General features: G+C 36.2%; 1 long non-coding RNA gene across 1 annotated transcript in view; it reads left to right on the top strand.

Moving 5' to 3' along the window:
• The window catches only part of LOC130455104 (uncharacterized), a 40,672-nt gene extending 21,856 nt beyond the window's left edge, over positions 1-18,816 (top strand). The window contains exons 6-7 of the long non-coding RNA XR_008913000.1: positions 10,612-10,686; positions 18,420-18,816. This is a non-coding gene — a long non-coding RNA (uncharacterized LOC130455104). The remainder of the gene's footprint in view (positions 1-10,611; positions 10,687-18,419) is intronic.
• Positions 18,817-19,036: the final 220 nt, after the last annotated feature.

The raw sequence follows: 19,036 nt of genomic DNA on the forward strand, positions 1-19,036 counted from the left end.
GGCAGAAAAAGGGGAGCATTCCAGGCACAGGGAATGATATAAGCAAGGGCATTGAGATAGGAAATGGTGGATGGGATGTATTTAGGAATGACAGGCATTCTTCTCAGTTGGCTGGGTCAGAAGTTTTCTGAAAGGGAATAATGAGAAATACGTCTGAGCATATTGGTTGGAGCTAAGAAATAGAAGAATTTGGATTTATTCACTGGGCAATAGGAGTAATTTAAAATTTGGGACCCAAGGAGTAGTGATGATATTTGATGAGGGGACTCAAAACCATATTATATAAGAATCCATTGAGGAATTTGGAGTGTTTTGCCTGAGAGGAGTTAAGGGATACAAGAGAGCTATCTCAAAATATGTAGGCAATAGACACCACCAATGGTTCAAGTGATGTAGAAGACTTTTTACTCAGTATAAGGAAAAACTTCCTAATAAATAATTGTTCCAAAGATGTATGGGAAGTAATTTTCTCATCACTGAAAGCCTTCAGAAAGGGGCTTGATGATCACTTGGGTGCCTTGTAAAAGAGTTCCATCCTTCAAGTATGGGGTTAGGCTGGAAGACCACCAAGGTTCCTTTCAACTCTAATATTCTATGACTGTACTGTCTGAGCCATGCTTGAGGAATACATCCAGATACATCTGTTTTTCAATGGTGAATAAGATAAATTGGACAAAGGAAAAACCAGAAGCATTTATGTAGGTTTTTTATAAGGGAAAGTTAATGAGTGTTTCATCTCCTAATATTTCAGATAGATGGCAGCACTCCCCTACCACCAGTCCATCATCTTGTCAAATGACTTGCTACCTACCCTGTGCCTACCCTTGACTCCACTACCCCTTCTAGTTCTAAAATCATAATAAAATCAATACAGTTAGAGATCCTGGAAAGTATATGGCCATTCACTTCCCTGTATTTCCCCTTATTCCTGTAACTTTCTAAACCTAAAGAGCCCTCCCTATTCACTTTTCCCCAATGTTATTTCTGTCTATTAGAAGATGTCTTGAAGACAGAAGAATCTTTGATTTTAATTTTGTGTCTTTTTCACGTAACACAGTGATTGACAAATAGTAAATGCTTAATAAATTACTTTTCATTCATTCATAATGAGGGTCTGAATTTCAATGATGGTGGAGAGGAAGGAAATAAGTGTTTCTTAAGCACCAACCATGTTCTAGAAACTGCCATAAAACTTTACAAATAATATCTCATTTGATCCTCACAACAACCCTATGAGCTAGGTTTTATTGTTATCCTCATTTTTCCAGTTGAGGCAACCAGGAATTAAGTGACTTGTCCTGGGTCACACAGCTAGGGAATTTCTGAGGCAGGAGTTGAACTTAGGTCTTTAAAAAAAAATCTTTATATTTCATCTTAGAATTGACACTAAGTATTGGTTCCAAGACAGAAGAGTAAAAGCTTGGCAACTGGGGTTAAGTGACTTGCCCATGGTCATACAGCTGGGAAGTGTCTGAGGCCAGATTTGCACCTGAAGACCTCTCATCTCCAGGTTTGGTTCTCTGTCCACTGAGCTACCTAGCTTGTCCAGAACTCAGGTCTTCTTAACTCGAGTGTCCACTGTGCCACCTAGTTTTCCAAGAGTGGCAAGAATGGGGTGGATTTGAGAGAAAGGAGGTGATCAACATAATAATATAAAAATCTGGCAGAGAATTCCAGGAAGATGAAGATAAGCATCAAGCCATTAATTTCACAATTATGGGGGAGAAGGATTCTTAGACAACTAAACAGATTATCTATTCTCTTCTTTTTCTGAACTGGAGAAAAAAGCAAGGACAAGTAACCTCTGAGGCCACCAGGAATGTTCCCAATAGCTTTCTGTAGTAGTTCAACTGCATTTAAATCTATGTCCCAGTATAATTTACTTTTTTTTTTTAACACTTACTTTCTGTTTAGTAACAACTTTAAGAAAGAAGGGTAGTAGCTAAGAAAATGGGATTAAATGACTTACCTAGGGTCAAACAGATAGATTATCTCCTTTTGAGTCGAGAGTATGTATGACAGGCACCAAATACTTTTTTATATAAAATCTATCCATCCAGGTCTGCTTTTCTGAGCTCCTCACTAAGCAACTATTCAAATCAAATATCTTTTGAACTTTTACATGTTGATTCTGGGAATTTGAGACCATTTTTAATATAAGAGGTAAGGAGCACAACCTTATAACTGAATGGAGGTCTGAAGAGACCTTCAGTTAATTGAAAAGACAGTTAAATTATTTTGTGACAAGTACTATATTAATCTGAATATAGTATATAGAATATGCCCCTTTTCTTTTAATGTAGATTTATATGGGAAAATATATATTATATGTATAGGTTGTTTCAAAAAGTCATTGAAGCATAGCTTAAAATATATTAAAATATAGCTTCAATAAATTGAAACTGCATTAATATTTTTGGGACACAACATATACACACACATATATACATGCACGTGCATACACATAGTTAATGGGCACCATACATATACATACACATATTGATGTGTATATTTAGTGGGAAAGATATTTTTAATCTATGTATGCTATAGAAGTTTTGAAGTCCTGAGATTCATATTCCCACTGACAGATCAGATTCCTAGAGTTTGGCTATGTTTCCTCCTCAGGAAAAAAATGTATAAATAATAATATATTTTTAAGTTTAATCTGAATTATTAACATTTTCTACATCATTTTCTTAAGTCTGGATCAAATTCAAATCTAAATCTTACATAAGGATCCCTGTGGAGTTGACTAAGAAAATCACATTATCATTATCTATGTTCTACCGTGATTTTTATTTATTTTGTTAAATAGGATAGCAAGGTGGCTCATTGGACAGAGTACTGAGTCTGGAGTCAGGATGAAATTAATTCAAATCCAACCCCAGGTACTAACTAGCTATAAAAATACATGGATTTATCTTCCTATATAGGGCCCAGGCTTAACCTCTTGCCTCAGTTTACTTCTTGTAAAAATGAGGATAATAATAGCATCTACCTCCCAGCATTGCTCTGAGGATCAAAAAAGATAAAAATTTAAAGCACAAAGTACCACAGTGCCTGGTACCTAGAACATGGTAGGTGCTATATAAGTGTTAACTATTAATATTATTATTATTATTATTATTTTTAATATTTCCCAATTATGTGAAATATTTTTATTTTGTTTATTTTTAACATCCTTTTAAAATTTTTGAGTTCCATATTTTCTCTCTCACCCACTGAGAAGCCAAGCAATATAATATCATTTATGCCCATGAAATCATGTAAAACATATTGGCATGTTAGCTTTATGGCAAAAAAAATATATCAAAAAAGTTGAGATAATTGGACTTCAGTTTGCACTCAGAGTTCATCGGTTTTCTCCCTGGAGATGGAAAAATTTTACATCATGGGACCTTTGGAATTGTCTCAAATCACTGGATTGGTTAGAATAGCCACATCTTTCACAATTGATCATCATTACAACATTGCTATTACTGTGTACGAGGCTCTCCTGGTTCTTCTCACTTCGTTTTATATCAGTAGATCTTGCCATGTTTTGTTTTGTTTTTCCAAAAATCACCCTTAAGTCATTTCTTATAGAACAATAGTACTCCTTCATAATCACACACTACAATTCATTCAGTCATCCCCTAGTGATAAGCGTGTTCTTGATTTCAAATTCTTTGCAACATAAAAAGTGCTTCTATAAATATTTTTGCTCTTATAGGTCTTTTCCCTCCTTTTAAAAATCTCTTTAGAGTACAGAATTAGTAGTGGTGTTGCTGGATCAAAGTTTATGCAGTTTTATAGTCATTTGAGCATAGATACAAATTTTTCTCCAGATTGGTTGGATCAGTTTACTACTCTACCTGTAGTTCATCAATATACCCATTTTCCCTTATTCTCTCTGGCATTTGTCATTTCTGATAGGTAGGAGGTGGTATTTTAAAATTGTTTTGATTTGCCTTTCTCTAATCAATATTAATTTAGAGCATTTTATATGACTATAGACAGCTTTGATTTCTTCTTCTGAAAACTGTTCATATTTTTTGACCATTTATCAATTAGGAAATGGATTTTTTTTATAAATTTGACTCAATTCTGCATACATTTGAGAAATAAGGCCATTATCAGAGCTTCTTCGGTAAAATTTTTTGTACATTACATCATTATCCCTGGTACCTTTTAAAAGAATGTAGTTTCTCTGATTCTCTTTCAATTAGGACTGTTTTTGTTTTTGCTTTGTCTGAAATCACTCTTGTTACCCCGTGCTCTTCACTTCTGCTGAAATATAATAGATTCTGTTTCAGCCCTTCATTTCAACTTTATGTTTATCTTCCTTTCCCAAGCATGTTCTTTAAATACAACATGTTGTTGGATTCTGATTTCCAGTCTATTCTTTCATCCATTTCTGTTTTGTGGGTTAGTTTATACCATTTGTATTCACAGTTATGATTATTAACTGTGCATTTCCCTCCTTCCTATTTGTTCTGTTTATCATTCTTTCTCTTGTTATCCTATCCCACCTCAAAAGTCTATCTTGCTTTTGACTACTGTCTCCTCCAATTGATCCTCTCATTATTCCCCCACCCTAATATTTTTTATCCCCTTCCACTCCTGTCTCCCTGTTGGCTAAAAAAGATTTCTGTGCCCAATTGAGTATGTGTGTTTGTTTCTACTTCCCTCTTTGAACCAATTCCAGTGAAATTGATATTCAAGCACTGCCCATCCCTTCCTTCCCATTTACCAGTCCATAATAAAAACTCTTCCTTGCATGTCCTCTTTATGGAAGAAAAATTTGTCCTATTCTATGTCTCCCTCCCTCTCCCAGCTCATACCCCTCTCCCATAAACTCACATGCATGTCTTCTGAGTTTATAGACTGTTCTAACAGTGATAAAATCCTTAGAAGATACATGTAGGAATACAAAAAATTTTCCATGTAGGAATACAAAAAATTTCCATGTAGGAATACAAAAAATTTCAATGTAGGAATACAAAAAAATTTCCATGTAGGAATACAAAAATTTCCATGTAGGAATACAAAAAATTTCCATGTAGGAATAAAAAAAAAATCCCATTGGGTCCCTTAATATTTACCTCTTTATTCTTCTCTTTATTTATTTACCTCTTTATTCTGTTCAGATATAGTCTTTTCATTATGAATACTTGTAAGTCCTCTATTTCATTAAATATCTATATTTTTCCTTTGAAGGATTCAAGAATATTCAGTTTTGCTGGGTAGGCTATTCTTGATTGTAATCTTAGTTCCTTTGCCTTCTAAAGTATCATATTCAAAACCCTATTGCTCCTTTAACATGAAACCTGCTACATCTTGCATGATCCTCCATAGTATTTTAATTATCCTCCACAATATTTGAATTATTTCTTTCTAGCTACTTGTGATATTTTCCTCTTTGCCTGGAAGCTCTGGAATTTGACTATAATATGCCTGGGACTTTTCATTTGGTGATCTCTTTCAGGAGATGATCAGTCAGTGGGTTTTTTCAGTTTCTATTTTATGCTCTAGATCTAAGATATTGTGGAAGTTTTTCTCTGTAATTTACTAAAATATTATGTCTAGGCTCTGTTTAAAATTATGACTTTTAGACAATCCATTAATTATTAAATTATCTCTCCTTGAGCAATTTTCCAGGTTATTTCTTTTTTCAATTTTCAAGTTTCTTTTTTTTTTCATTTTCTATAATTTCATTACGTTTTTTGAAGTTTGGCGGAGTCTTTAGGTTCCACTTGCCCAATTCTAGTTTTTAAGAAATTACTTTCTTCACTCAGCTTTTGTACTTTTTTCCATTTGACCTATTCTGCTTTTAAAGTACTTTTTTTTTCTTCCAGAGAATTCTTTTGCCTTTTTTACCATTAGACCAATTCTAGTTGTTAAAATGCTATTTTCTTTAGTATTTTTGTGCCTGTGTTTAAATCAAGCTATTTATTCTTTCATAATTTTCTTACATCATCCTCATTTCTTTTTCCAATTTTTCCTCTACCATTCTTATCTCTCCCTTTAATTCTTCCAAGAATTTTTGTTGGGCTTGGATTCAATTGGCATTTTTCTTTAAGGCTTTTGTTGTAGTTCTTTTCACATTATTGTCTTCTGAGTCAGTGTCATGGTCTTTGCTGCTAACATAGTAGTTTCTTATGGTCATTTTGTTGTTACTGTTTGTTCATTTTTCCACCCTTTTTCTTGACTGAAATTTATGTTAAAATTAGATTCTATTCACCTAAGAGTGGAAAGACAGTATGCCAAACTTAAGACTTTTTTGCATTGCTATTTTCAAAGTTGATTCTGAGGCTCTGTAAGTTTTTGGTGTTTCCAAGGTGATGTTATCCTGGGAGAGATGTGGTCACTCCTCCTCTGGCCAGTGCTCCAGTATTTACACAAGAAGGGGCCCTGATCCCTACAGCAACAAATGTTAGCACTGTTTATGGCTCTACTATAACTAGGGATCCTACTACCTTGTGACCTCAGAAATGCAATCTAAAACTCTGTATTAGTAATAAAGTGCCAGCAGTACCCAGTGCCAACAAAGGATCCACTGCAATCTCTTTCTGATAAACCAGAGGTTGGTTTCTGTCCAAACCCTATTTATTGCCTCTGGTCTGAGAATTTCTGAAGCTGCTGCTGCTCCACAGCCCACCACTGGTACTCCTGCTTTGCTTTGGACCTTTACCCACCCTGGTGCATAGACACCTCCTTCAGATTTCTTAATTGGTTTAGACTAGAAAAATGTCTCTCTTTGCTTTTTTGTTTTCTCTTCAGCTCCAAAATTTTATTTGAGGCATTATTTTAAAGTTGATTGGAAGGGACTGTTGAGAGGGTCCAGCTGAGTCCTGGCCTATATTCCACCATCTTGGCTCCAGTATGATACTCTCATTTGAACCCACTCAGGCAAGAGTGTGACCCACTGGCTGTCTGTTTGACACCTGTGTTCTAGATAAATCAAAAAATAAAATAAATTAAGCCCTTAATTATAGCACTTATAAATTATGCTATTTATTGATTTCCTAGGTCTAAAAATTCTCACAATGAAAATTTAATAATCTATTCTCAAGTCATTTTACCTAACTGCTGCACATTGTTAGGTCATCAGAGGTCATATAGTCCAAGCCCTTTATTTCATAGATGAAGAAACTGTAGCCCAGGAAAATTAAATGGCTTGTCCAGAGTCATATATGTAGAGGAATCATCAGAGAAATGATTTAAACACAGAATCTCAGACTCAAGAGCCATTATTCTTACATGTAAACATGTTCCCCAAAACAAACCTTCCATACTGTATTTTTGCATGTTATTGCCTCTTTAATTTAAAGGATTAATGCAAACTATTTCTTGTTTTCTCCCAAGTAAAACTAGATAACTGAGAGAACAACTTAAAAGAGTTAAATGTACCATTTGATAAAAGAAAAATTATAATTATTTCCATCATCTAATTGTTTTCATAGAAATTCTGAATTTAGGAAAGAAGGGGAACAAAGGAAACTAAATGATTCTTTCCAAATTATCACCTAGTAAACAATCTTCTGTTCCCATTCATTCCCTCTCCCCCTCCGGGTTGGGGCACTTTTTGTCTTACCTTAAGATATAGGTCTATTGCCAACAATTTCCTTTAAAAAAGGGTATAACTTTTCTTTCCTTCTTTGTGACCTTAGCTTCCAAAAGGGAAGGAACAAAAGACTGGTTTCTGACATGGTCAGATAAAGGCTTAGTTATTCCAAGTGGGTAGTCATTTGTCAGGTTTTATTGCTTTTCTCCCAGGTGATTAATGTGGGTGTTTCAGTGTCTCTGAATGATATTGGTGACATGGAATTAATTAAGTTACCATTAGAAATGCCAGGCACCAGACAAGCCCCCATCCCCTAGATTAGTGTTTCTGTTGTTGCTGGTTATTGGACACTGTCCATTTTTAATGGTGTCTTTTCATGTCCCTCTTCTGCTTCATCAAACTTATAGTATTTCTGGGCTCAGGCATCTCCTGGTTGTTAAATTTGGCTTATGAGTTCTTAATCGTGTTAATACTGGAGTTAATTATGTAACTAGGGGATTAGTTTGTCATTTCATTGATAGAGGGGATTCCTAGGCAATGAAACTTCCTCCAAGTTGGCCTTGTCCTAAAGAGTTGCCTTGAGTAGTAGTTAAGTAACTTTCCAGGATCACATAGTATATGTCAGAGGTGAGAATAGAACCTAGGTTGTCCTGGTTTCAGAATCAAATCTCTTAACTATCATCCATGCTAATATGCTAATGTTAATCACAGAGCTCTTACTGAGGCTTGGTCTCATAGCTTGATAGAGCTAGAAAAAATCTTAGATGTGATTTATACTAGTCACCCCTCTTATTTTACAAGTCAGGAAACCAAAGTTCTGAAAAGATATGGCATGCCCAAGATCACACAGATAATAGTATGAGAACCTTACTAGAATGCAGATCACCTAATTCCTACTCCAGGATTCTTCCAAGTGAACTGAAAAGCTCTTAATAGTTTCCCACGGTGGGTTCAAAACTCAAAGGATTTGGTGAAGCAGAACAAAAGCTCTATTTTTGAGTCAACCCACTTCACAGAAAGCTCCCACTTGGAGTGAAGGAGTTATTCTTTTCTTACGCCCTAATGAATGAAGAGCTAGCTTTCCTGAGGAAAACCTGAGTTCAAATTCTTTTTCTGAAAACATGCAACCCTTCAGTGCCCTAGAAACCTTTCTATTACAATAATTTGTAAAGGAGGTGCAGACTGCTGGCAATGATTTTTCTTCACCACCTTTTCCCCTTACTGGTGAAATCATAGCTCTAGTATAAAAAAATTACTTTGACAGCAAAGAAGTCTAATTGATTCTATTTTCACAGAATATAGACAGGAAGATATCCATAAAGCCAATCTGGATATACCCCCTCTTTTTAAAGAGGCATAATATTCTCCCCCTTTGTGGTTTAACAAAACTATGAGATAGGGGAGAGGAGGGAAGGAAAACAAGCTGAAATGTAAATTGAAAGCCTTTTAAATGCCAGAGAAACATTCTACAGCTAAGAAAGGATCTGAGGATTAAATAGCTCAATTGTATACAAAGAGGACAACAACAATTTTCTGAGGGTACAGAACAATTCAGCACCTTATCCCTAGCCATTCAACCCCATAAGACTCCACAAGATCCTAGGAAGTATGGTGGACATAGCACTATAAGTAAAGACAAAGTCCCTCACTGATGGAAGCCACCTCTGAACCATGAAGAATTGTTAAATAGAAAGGATTAGACTTCTTCTAACTCTAGTCCAAAGGTACTAAACCTCAGTACTGAAATTGTGATTCAGGACCAAGGAGAAAAGCCTTCTGCCAATTCTTGGTCTTTTTCCCCAGTTGAAAAGATAATATCCCTGCTGAAAAGGATGCTAAAGCAACCAGTCAAGCCAGAGATTAGAGGTAGTGAAGATTACACCCACCCAAAAAAAAAAAAAGAGCCCATCCTGGAAATCCAGTGAATTTACCCATCAAACAGTAAACACCATGCTTACAAAGAGACCAGTAATTGAGTTTTCTTCCTGGTTCAATCTGGCCAATCTACCTGGCCTATTCCAGGAGCCACTAAGTGACCTGCTTAACTCAGCTTAGGAAAAATTGGCCAATTCAGCTTAAATACTGTGCTTAGTAAAGAGCCTGAGTAGCAAAGCAACTTGTCCATCACATCATTCCTCAGTAAACCTCAAGAGGACCCTCTGGAGAAAGAAAGGACACCAAAGTCTTTTAATGCTACTTGTGAGTTGTTTTGGCAATGTGTATTCCTTACATGCATGCCTCACTATCATTAGCATTCCATGACTGCTCTTTCCCACCATATAATTCATATATATTCATGGGAAAGTGGGCTGCAGGCTAGATGGAAAATGTTTTGAACTATTGTTCTTCTAGGGCTACTTACTGTTTATAATATATAATATTTTATAATTATATTATGTTTATAATATAATAAAACAAAAATTATATAATATTTGTATATAATATAATTAATAATCATAATTGTATCATCTGTAATAAGAACTAATTATTGTTTATAATTTATAATCTATAAATAATTATAAAAATATTTAATATAATCTATTGGGTAATAATTAGGGGGAAGGAAATTGGTGGGGACTCATGAGCTAGAGTGTCAGGAGATCAACCAACCATAAAGATGTTCCTAAAATCTTGGGAGTAGTAATATCCCTCCAAGACCCACCTTGTCAATGCTAATTTGAGATAAGAGTTGGCCAAGAGGGGGAAAAGGGTTAAACTGAGGCCTGGGAGAAGATAAATAATTTGCCCAGATTCACACAGGTTAAAATTAGAAGACATAGCATACCTACCCAGTTGCCTTTACTCCAAACCCAGTCTTATTTCAATTTGCTCCATACTGACCCAGTGTTCTTTTTTTAATGGAACTAGAACATTCAAACAGCAAACAGAGAAACCAAAAAATCTGGGCAAACACCTACTGAGCCAAAGTGAGAGGCCACCTGTGTCTGTACTGACATTCTAGCAAGAAAATTGGGTTCCCTTTGAAAAAGTAGACTGTGAAACTCTATTTGTGTTCTCATTCCCTGTCTGAGCTAATAGATGAAAACATATCCTCTCACCCTTAGGTGAGCAGTCTGCTCAAGGAAAAAATAAAAACTGACAACCTGAGGAGCTCTCTCCATACTTCAGCCAATAAATATGTAAGTTTCCAGCTTTCATTCCATTTGCTATGATTTTCATTAATATCTATTATCATTAGCCTGCCTCAGCTTAGATCTCCTTTTTTTGAGACCATTATGAATGGAAAAACTAATGGATTGTGTCAGTGAAATGCTCAAGTCCTATTTCTCTTTATAAAATTTTCAAAATCAAAGGAGAACATCAAGAAAATGAAAAAAATTTTGGGTTGTTATAGGTCCTTCTGGTCTCCCTATATCAGTGTAGGTCACTCATCCAAAGCAGTCTAGTTTGATGAGACATGACAGTAACTTTTTAGTGATGTTTCTAGAGTTGGCTCAGGTGTTTTATCTTAATAGAAATAATTAACAATACTTTTCTATCAGCTATTCACATATATAATCTCATGTAAAGAGAACAACAACCCTCTGACATTAGTAATGATGTAGCATAATAAAAGATGGCAGTATATAACATATTGGGGTTTACTATGTGCTTTCCCCCTAAAAACTCTGTACTAGGATCATTGAATCCAAAAATTTACTACTGGAAAGGATTTACAGCTGGGTCATCTAGTTTAACCCCTTCACTTGACACTTGAAGAAATGGGTTCAGAGAGGTTTAGACATTTGCCCAAAGTAGTGGGCAGCTAGGTGGTACAGTGGAGAGAGCACCAAGCCTGGAGTCAGACATAGCTTCCTGAGTTCAAATATGGCCTCAGACACTTACTCAAGTCACATAACGTATTTGCCTTTATCCACTAGAGAAGGAAATGGCAAACCATTCCAATATCTTTGCCAAGAAAACTCCATGGTCCATGGGGTCATGAAGAGTTAGTGACAACTGAACAACCATCTTCCCACTACTTAGACTTTGCCAAACAGTTTTCTATCCTTGGCCAATCCTTGGCAAACACTCTGGTTTCAGGATTTTAAATGTACTAAGACTTGTGGGACACCCTATATCTCTGCTTTGGAAAAGGCAATATCTTTATTCCTCTCCCCATGCAAGTTAGGCAAATTGTTTTTTGTTGGGTTTGTTGTTGTTGTTTTTTCCCCTAAAAAGCAATTGAGAGCTTCCTGGATACTTGATTGCCTTAGGGAACTAAAAGCTTACATTGCTGATATCACTTTATTATTATCCTAGTATAAAGTCGCCATGAGGAACTCTGGTCAAACTGGGATGTTTGACTGGTAAATCATGGTGGGTAACTCAGGCAAGACAGGCTGTCCTCAGTGCCTATCCTTGTTAAATATCCTTCTGCTATAGCTAATTTGATTTCTTTGTTGTTGATCAGGCATTTCAGTCCTGTCCAATTCTTTGGGAACCCATGTTTTCTTGGCAAATATATGGAGTGTTTTGTCATTTCTTTTTCTGGTGGCAAATAGAGGTTAAGTGTTTTTCCCAAGGTCATGCAGCTAGGACTTTTCTGAGTCTGGATTTGAACTCAGGTCTCTTGATTACAAGCCTAGTACTCTTATTCCCTGTGCCTCCTAACTTCCCCAAAATGTGTGTACACACACACACACACACACACACACACACACACACACACACACACATATATATATATATATATTTCTCATTCTTCCCTGTCACTTTAACCATAATGAAGAAGGAGATTCAGAATGTACTTTTTTGGATTCTGAACCAGGTGTCTGGTATCATCCTTTCCATCTCCTTTCCCTTGTCCCCCTATCCTTGCCCTGACCTCAATGGATCAGGGTGTTCCCAGGAGGGCTGAATTTGTGACAAGAACTTTCAGAAAATAGCTTTGGCTGCATTTCTAGCTGGATCCTGATTGTGACACTGCCCTATCAACCTAAGAACATGTTTCAAGAAACCACACACCTACCACTGAGTGGGAAAGTGATAAATGAAGAGAGAGAAAAAAAGGATTTATGGCGGAAGTAGCATTTGAGATGGCCTTTAAAAGATGGATGGCAATTCAGCAGATGAGGACAGGAAGGTACAGCATTCCAGTCATAGAGAACAGCATGAGCAAAAGTGCAAAGGCAGAAAATATAGGTTGTGTCCAAGGCACATAGAGTACCCTCTCTTGGCTAGAGAATAGAATATGTGCATAAGAGAAATAAGAGATAAGGCAAGCTGATACCAGTTTGTGAAAGACTTTAAATTCCAAGAAGAACTTGAATTCAATTCTTTGCTGACCACTGAAGACATATGAGCAGAGGAGTGACATAATTAAAACTTTGCAAAAAGATCATTCTGGGAGCTGTGTGACAAACAAGTTGGAGGATGGGAAGGAAGGGAGACAGAAAACTATTAACAATAATCCAAAGGGCTGGTATAAAGACCTCTATTTAGGTGTTGGCTCTAGTAATAGAGAAGATAGAAATTTATGCAAGAGATCAATTAATCAAAAAAATTTGTTAAACATTTTAAGTCATTTTTCAGTTGTCTCCAACTCTTCATGTCCCCTCTTGGGGTCTTCTTGTCAGAGATATGGGAGTGGTTTGCACTTCTTTCTCCAGCTGAAGAAACTGAGACAAACAGTTAAGTAATTTGTCCAGGGTCACATTGCTAGTAAATGTCTCTGGCCTGATTTGAAGTGAAAATAATGAGTCTTCCTGATTCCAGGCACTTTATCTACTGTGCTGCCTAGATGTCCCTTATTAAATGTCTTACTAGGTGCTAAAAAACCTGGATTAGGCACAAAGGCAGAAAGGAAGTATTCCTTTCCCTCAGGGAGCTCACATTCCATCAGGGGAGGCAACATCTACATATAAAGTGTATAAAGAATAAATTCAAGGTAATTTTGAAGATAGGAAAGTAGAGTGGACAGAACTTAGAGACAGCTTCGGTTGAAAGAGATCAAAGGAGATCTCAAAGACAGCACCATAAAAGGTAGAAAAATTATGGTGTCTCCATGCCAAGATGGTGAAGTCAGAGGGAGGATGAGTTTTAAAGGCCTGGGTAAATTCTGTTTTGTTTGATGTTGGGTTTCAGAAGCTGGGAATAGCTGGGGATGTAGTTCTTTCACTCAGCAGAGAGAGTTGTCTCTTTAGGAGTCATACACAAAGAGGTGGTAGTTGAACCTATGTTGAATGAGAAGGGAATTTGAAAAACATTTTACCAATTTTTTAATGCATGGAAAAGAAACTGACCCTGTAAAGCATCTTTTTAATATGCATCATAGTAGCTATCTTAAAATGCTCTTTAGTGAGTCATGGAATAAAGAGTTTGATTTGGATTTTTCTTTTTAAAAAAGCAAAATGAGAGAACCACAGGAGAGAGCACAGAGAAGAGAGAAGGAATCCATAACCTAGGGGAAATAACCAGCTTAAAAAGGCAAGGAATCATAGTCAGTAAAAGAGATGGTAAATGTGGGTGCAGCTAGGTGGTTCAGTGGATTGAGAACCAGGTCTAGATATGGGAGATCCTGGCTTCAAATCTAGCCTGTGTGACCCTGGGCAAGTCTTTTAATTCAGTTGTCTAGTCCTTATCACTCTTTTGCCTTGGAATTAATACATAGTGACGGTTTTAAGATAGAAGGTACAAGTTTTTATTTTTGTTTTTAAGAGAGAGAGATAGTATATGTAAATACTCAAACAGGAAGAGTTGTTTCTCCCTGCTGCCTCCCTAAGTTCAAATTTCCTTCTCTGACATTCAAAGCCACTTACATTCTAAAGTAATAATGATGATTTCATACTAATGCCTTCTGTGGACACTACTTGATATTCCAGCCAAATTGGATCCCTTTCTCTGCTCCTGGGTCCTTGTTCATGCTGTTTCCTTTCTCTGTCTTGTCCCACCTCTTCTTTCCTTTTTGAATCTCCTTATTGAGAAATGGAACTCAAATGCCATCTCTTTCATGAAGCCTTCCCTGATTCTTCTTGTCAATAACAAATTCCCCCCAGATTTTACTTAGCTCTTTGGTTTGCACTTCTCATAGGATCATAAATCTAAAGGTGGAGGGGCCTCAGAGATCACCTACGTTAGAGATGTCTGACACAAGACCAGTGGTGGCATGCCACCTAAGACACTCCAGAGAGTAGCTTGAATCAGATTAAAATGGAATCAGGAAATATTTTACAAAATAAATTTTAAAAATCCAATAAAACGTAGATAGTATCATATTATAAAACCAAGTCAATATGTTCCCCAGAGATTTTTGGGGATTTTTCTTGACAAAAATACTGGAATGGTTTGCCATTTCCTCCTCCAATTCATTTTCCAGATGAGAAAACTGAGACAAGCAGAGTTATATGACAGGGTCTCATAGCTAGTGAGTGTCTGAAGCCACAACTGAACTCAGGAAGATGTCTTCCTGACTCTGGACCCACATTCTATCCACTATGCCACTCTCGTTGCCATTTTTCAAGGAGATAGGAGTTCTAATAGATGGAAAGGAGGAATCATAGGAACAGACTGTGCAAAGGAAAGGAGATGATTCATCTATTCTATCAAGCAAACCAGTTTAGCAAAAACATAGAGTGACAGAATAGGAGGTGAATGGTATCAGTGTGTGAAGGCAGGTTGGAGCCAGACGATAAAGAGCTTTCAATGACCAAAAGAGGAGTTTGGGATTGTAGGGAGACATTGAACCTTTTAGAGCAGGGTCATGGCATGGTCAGATTTTCACTTTCTAACTCATTTTAACTTGTTTTCTTTAACAAATTTTCACTAGAATTGCTTTTCTCCAGGATTAGGTAACTAGGGAATAATTGCTTTCAACCTGTCAACTGGAAATGAAATATCATCTAGAGACTAGAAGAGATTGGAAATTTACTGACATGAACTAGCAGAGTTATAGAAATGAAATTGGGCATGTCATTCACCCCCACCTGAGAAAGAAGGGGCTTTTAACCCTTTTCTGTGCTGTGGATTTTTTTGGCAGTCTGCTGAAACCTATGGACCCCATCTCAATTATCTAATTTTTTTTAATGCATGGACCTCTCAAAATTTAGGCATTGGGGTCAAGGGATCTGAGGATAGGGACCTCTGTTATAGGGAATATCAGTTTCTGGTGTGGCTATTCATATTAATTCACATCTCAAATAATGATTCACATCTTTAAAAGGAGATTGTGGAAGGGATACAAGAGGAAAAAGTTAGGCAATAAGGGAAAAGATATCCCAAAAAATCTATTTTAAAAGGAGATTGCCATAACTTATGCATAATTTATAGAATTTGCTGAAATAAATTCTTTTGATCATTGTGATCCCTTTCCTGGATTCATTACTATAATAATAGCTAGAATTTATATTGTTGTTTGGTCATGTCCAACTCTTCATGAACCCAACACTTTGGGTTTTCTTGACAAAAAATACTGAAGTGGTTTGCCATTTCCTTATCTAGCTCATTTGTCAAATGAAGAATAAGGTCAACAGGATTAAGTGACTTGCCCAGGGTCCCACAGCAAGTAAATATCTGAGGTTAGACTTGAACTCAGGAAGATAAGTCTTCATCTCATTACATATTATTTTATTACATAGTATTTTACAAATAATATCAAACTTTATCTTCACAACAATCTTGGGAGTCAGGTTCTACTATCGTCCCCTCTTTACAGATGAAGAAAATAAGACAAACAGGCAAACAGAGGTGAAGTGCCTTGCCCAGGTTTACATAGCCACTAACTTTCTGAAGCTGGAATTGGACTCGGGTCTTCTTAAGCCTGGGCTCAGAGCTCTATCCACCCTACCACCTAGCTATCTCTCAATTGAGGGAAAGAAAACAAGCCAACATTTTTTTTAAGTTGCAAAACAACATTATCTATAGATTGAAAAACAAAGAAAGAGAAATGGAATACAATAAAGAATTCACTGAAATTGGATGGAATGATTCAAGGGTCTATTATTGGAGCTGCAGCTGAGAGGTCATCTGGGTGAATGGAATTAAGGTTTCTGCTTCCCATCCAATCAGCCCAAACAAGTGTGCCTGAAAAATAAAAATGAAGGAAAAATCAGTAGAGGTCTCAGAGGGCAGTCGTTTCCCTATACATTTACTATCATATTGCAGAGCCATCTTTTCCAGAAATCTGGGGGGTTTCTTCACTTCTACTCTCTCTTCCTAGCTCCCTTTGGTGTGGAGTACTGACCCTGAGAACTATTACTACCAAAGCACAAATATTTCATTATAGAAGCCCCCCTGACCCAAGCGGAGTAAAGGCGAATGTCACCCAGATCTCACACTAAGAGGTGCACTCGAATGATAGGATTGTATACTTGTGGCTATAAAAGCACTCTTAACTGTCATCCATCTGTTCTAGAGGAGGTTTGGGTCTGCCACTGGAGACCAGGGACTAATGGTCTAGGGTAGCCAAGTCAACTTATCCTGTAGCTACCAACCCATTCAGCTAAGGTCAACTGTCATGTTATCTAATCTGTACAGTGAATACATGTTAGCTACTGAGGCTGTTACGTCTCTGCTCCTTTAAATCCCCCAAAGAGTCCCCATCTCCCAGACCCTTTAGGTGAAGATCAATTGGGCAGTACTGTGAAATCCATTTTAATGAAAGCCTGAGACCTTCACCCTGTACATTTCTGATTACCTTTATGCTCATTTACATCCAACTTAAATTCATTCTCTTTTAACTTCTTGGGTGATGAATCTTTTCCTATCAATAAGTGACAGAGATGACTGTTGAAGAAACTGATTTCTGATTTATGAGCTTCAAGAAAGGCTAGCTTTAGGAAAAAAATGCAAAATGTTTCTTCTTCCTCCTTTTGCTAAAGTGTCCATCCTATGCCATATGCAATACTGTCTACCTCCTTCCCATACTGTTCTCTGCTTTTCCTGTATCTCCCCTATTAAATAGGAACCTCCAGGTGCTCAGGTAATCAGATAGATTGGCATCAAACTAGAAATGGGGGAAAATAAGTCATACCTAAGAATCTGTGAAGGAAGGCACATATAGATTTAAATTTAAAATGGAATGTTATCTAAAATGAAATGTTATCTATTTAAAATATAATTGTTTATTGTATTTTATTTATCCTATTAAATATTTACCAACTTCATTTTATTCTTGCATAATTAAAATTAAAAATAACAAAAACATCTAATTGATTCATGCATAAGATAAGTAATATTAAAGTTCTAACATGAAACAGACATTCAGGTTGACAACAGATGGCAGAAATTTTAAATTTTCTTTAAGATGTGCTTAACAAACATCAATAAAAGGAAATTAAAATTTTATTGATGGCACAATTTCCATTTCTGGAGAAAAATGAAAATAATTTATTGGAGAGCTATAATTAATTTATCCTACATGATGTCATGTTATTTTTAAAAAGTCAACTCTTTCCTTATCTGTACCCCAGCCCTCTCCATTTCCAGAACTTTTTGGGAAACTAAAAGTTATGGTATAGATAATGAGCCAGTCCTTACGCAGACATAACAGGTTAAATGACCTAAATCATAAAAAATCTGGAGCATGGCTTCAAACTCATCTCAATTAAATTTAGCATTAAACAAGTTAGGGAATTCCAAACATTTCTTTCCAGACATTAATTCATCCTTTTCTTAGGAGCAAGATAAAATCATCTAATTCTCTTCTCTGCCTTTTCTCAAAATTTGAATGGTTTCTTGGTCCACAGGGTTAGATTGATCTTTGCTTTCCTAAGTGTCACGATGTCATTTGAAGGACCATCACTATCTCCAAGACCTGCAAACTGTAGTAAACTAGTCAAAGAATCAAGTTTGACCTCTTTGAACAAAGTTTTATTCAGATGACACCAAATCCTTTAAACTACTTCACAAGGAATCTTAAATCTTTTCTTTTCAGGTGTGAAAATGCAGATTGCTACATGTGACAAGAGATTCCCTTGAAGATCAAGTTTCAGCTATGGACTGTTTATTCTAAGGACTATCATATCACAGGCTGATGAACCAACTGGCAACATTCCCTCTTTCTCTTAAGTTTAAGATATTTACAATTATTCAGCCTTGGAGACTTTTGTTTTCTCAGTGGCTTTTTATTACCTTGTGATCATATTTATTTTTTTATGTTAAAGAAGGAACTTTTCCAAATCTCTTTTTTATTGTCATTGCCACTGTGTACATAACAAGTGTTTTATTCAGTTTTTTCATATACCAGAAACATATTTTTCACATATCAGAAGTATGTATATGTCCTTTTTATTGTGCTTTTAATAAATAATGACTTTCTCAAAATGCTTAAAGGCAATGTGAGTATAGAGATGGCAATAATTTGTTTTCTCCACACACAAAAAATAATGTACATTTCCTTGTTGATATCTTAATGCCATGGTAAAAACTGCATAGGACATAAAGAACAAAAGAACCAAAGGCAAAGCCAGTGAGTTGTAAACTAATGCACTCTCTATGTAGCCTCTATAACTTTTCATTTTTAATTCCCACTGTGACTAGAATTTGGCACCT

Source organism: Monodelphis domestica, chromosome 6 (genome assembly GCF_027887165.1).
Source record: "Monodelphis domestica isolate mMonDom1 chromosome 6, mMonDom1.pri, whole genome shotgun sequence".
NCBI classification, from domain to species: domain Eukaryota; kingdom Metazoa; phylum Chordata; class Mammalia; order Didelphimorphia; family Didelphidae; genus Monodelphis; species Monodelphis domestica.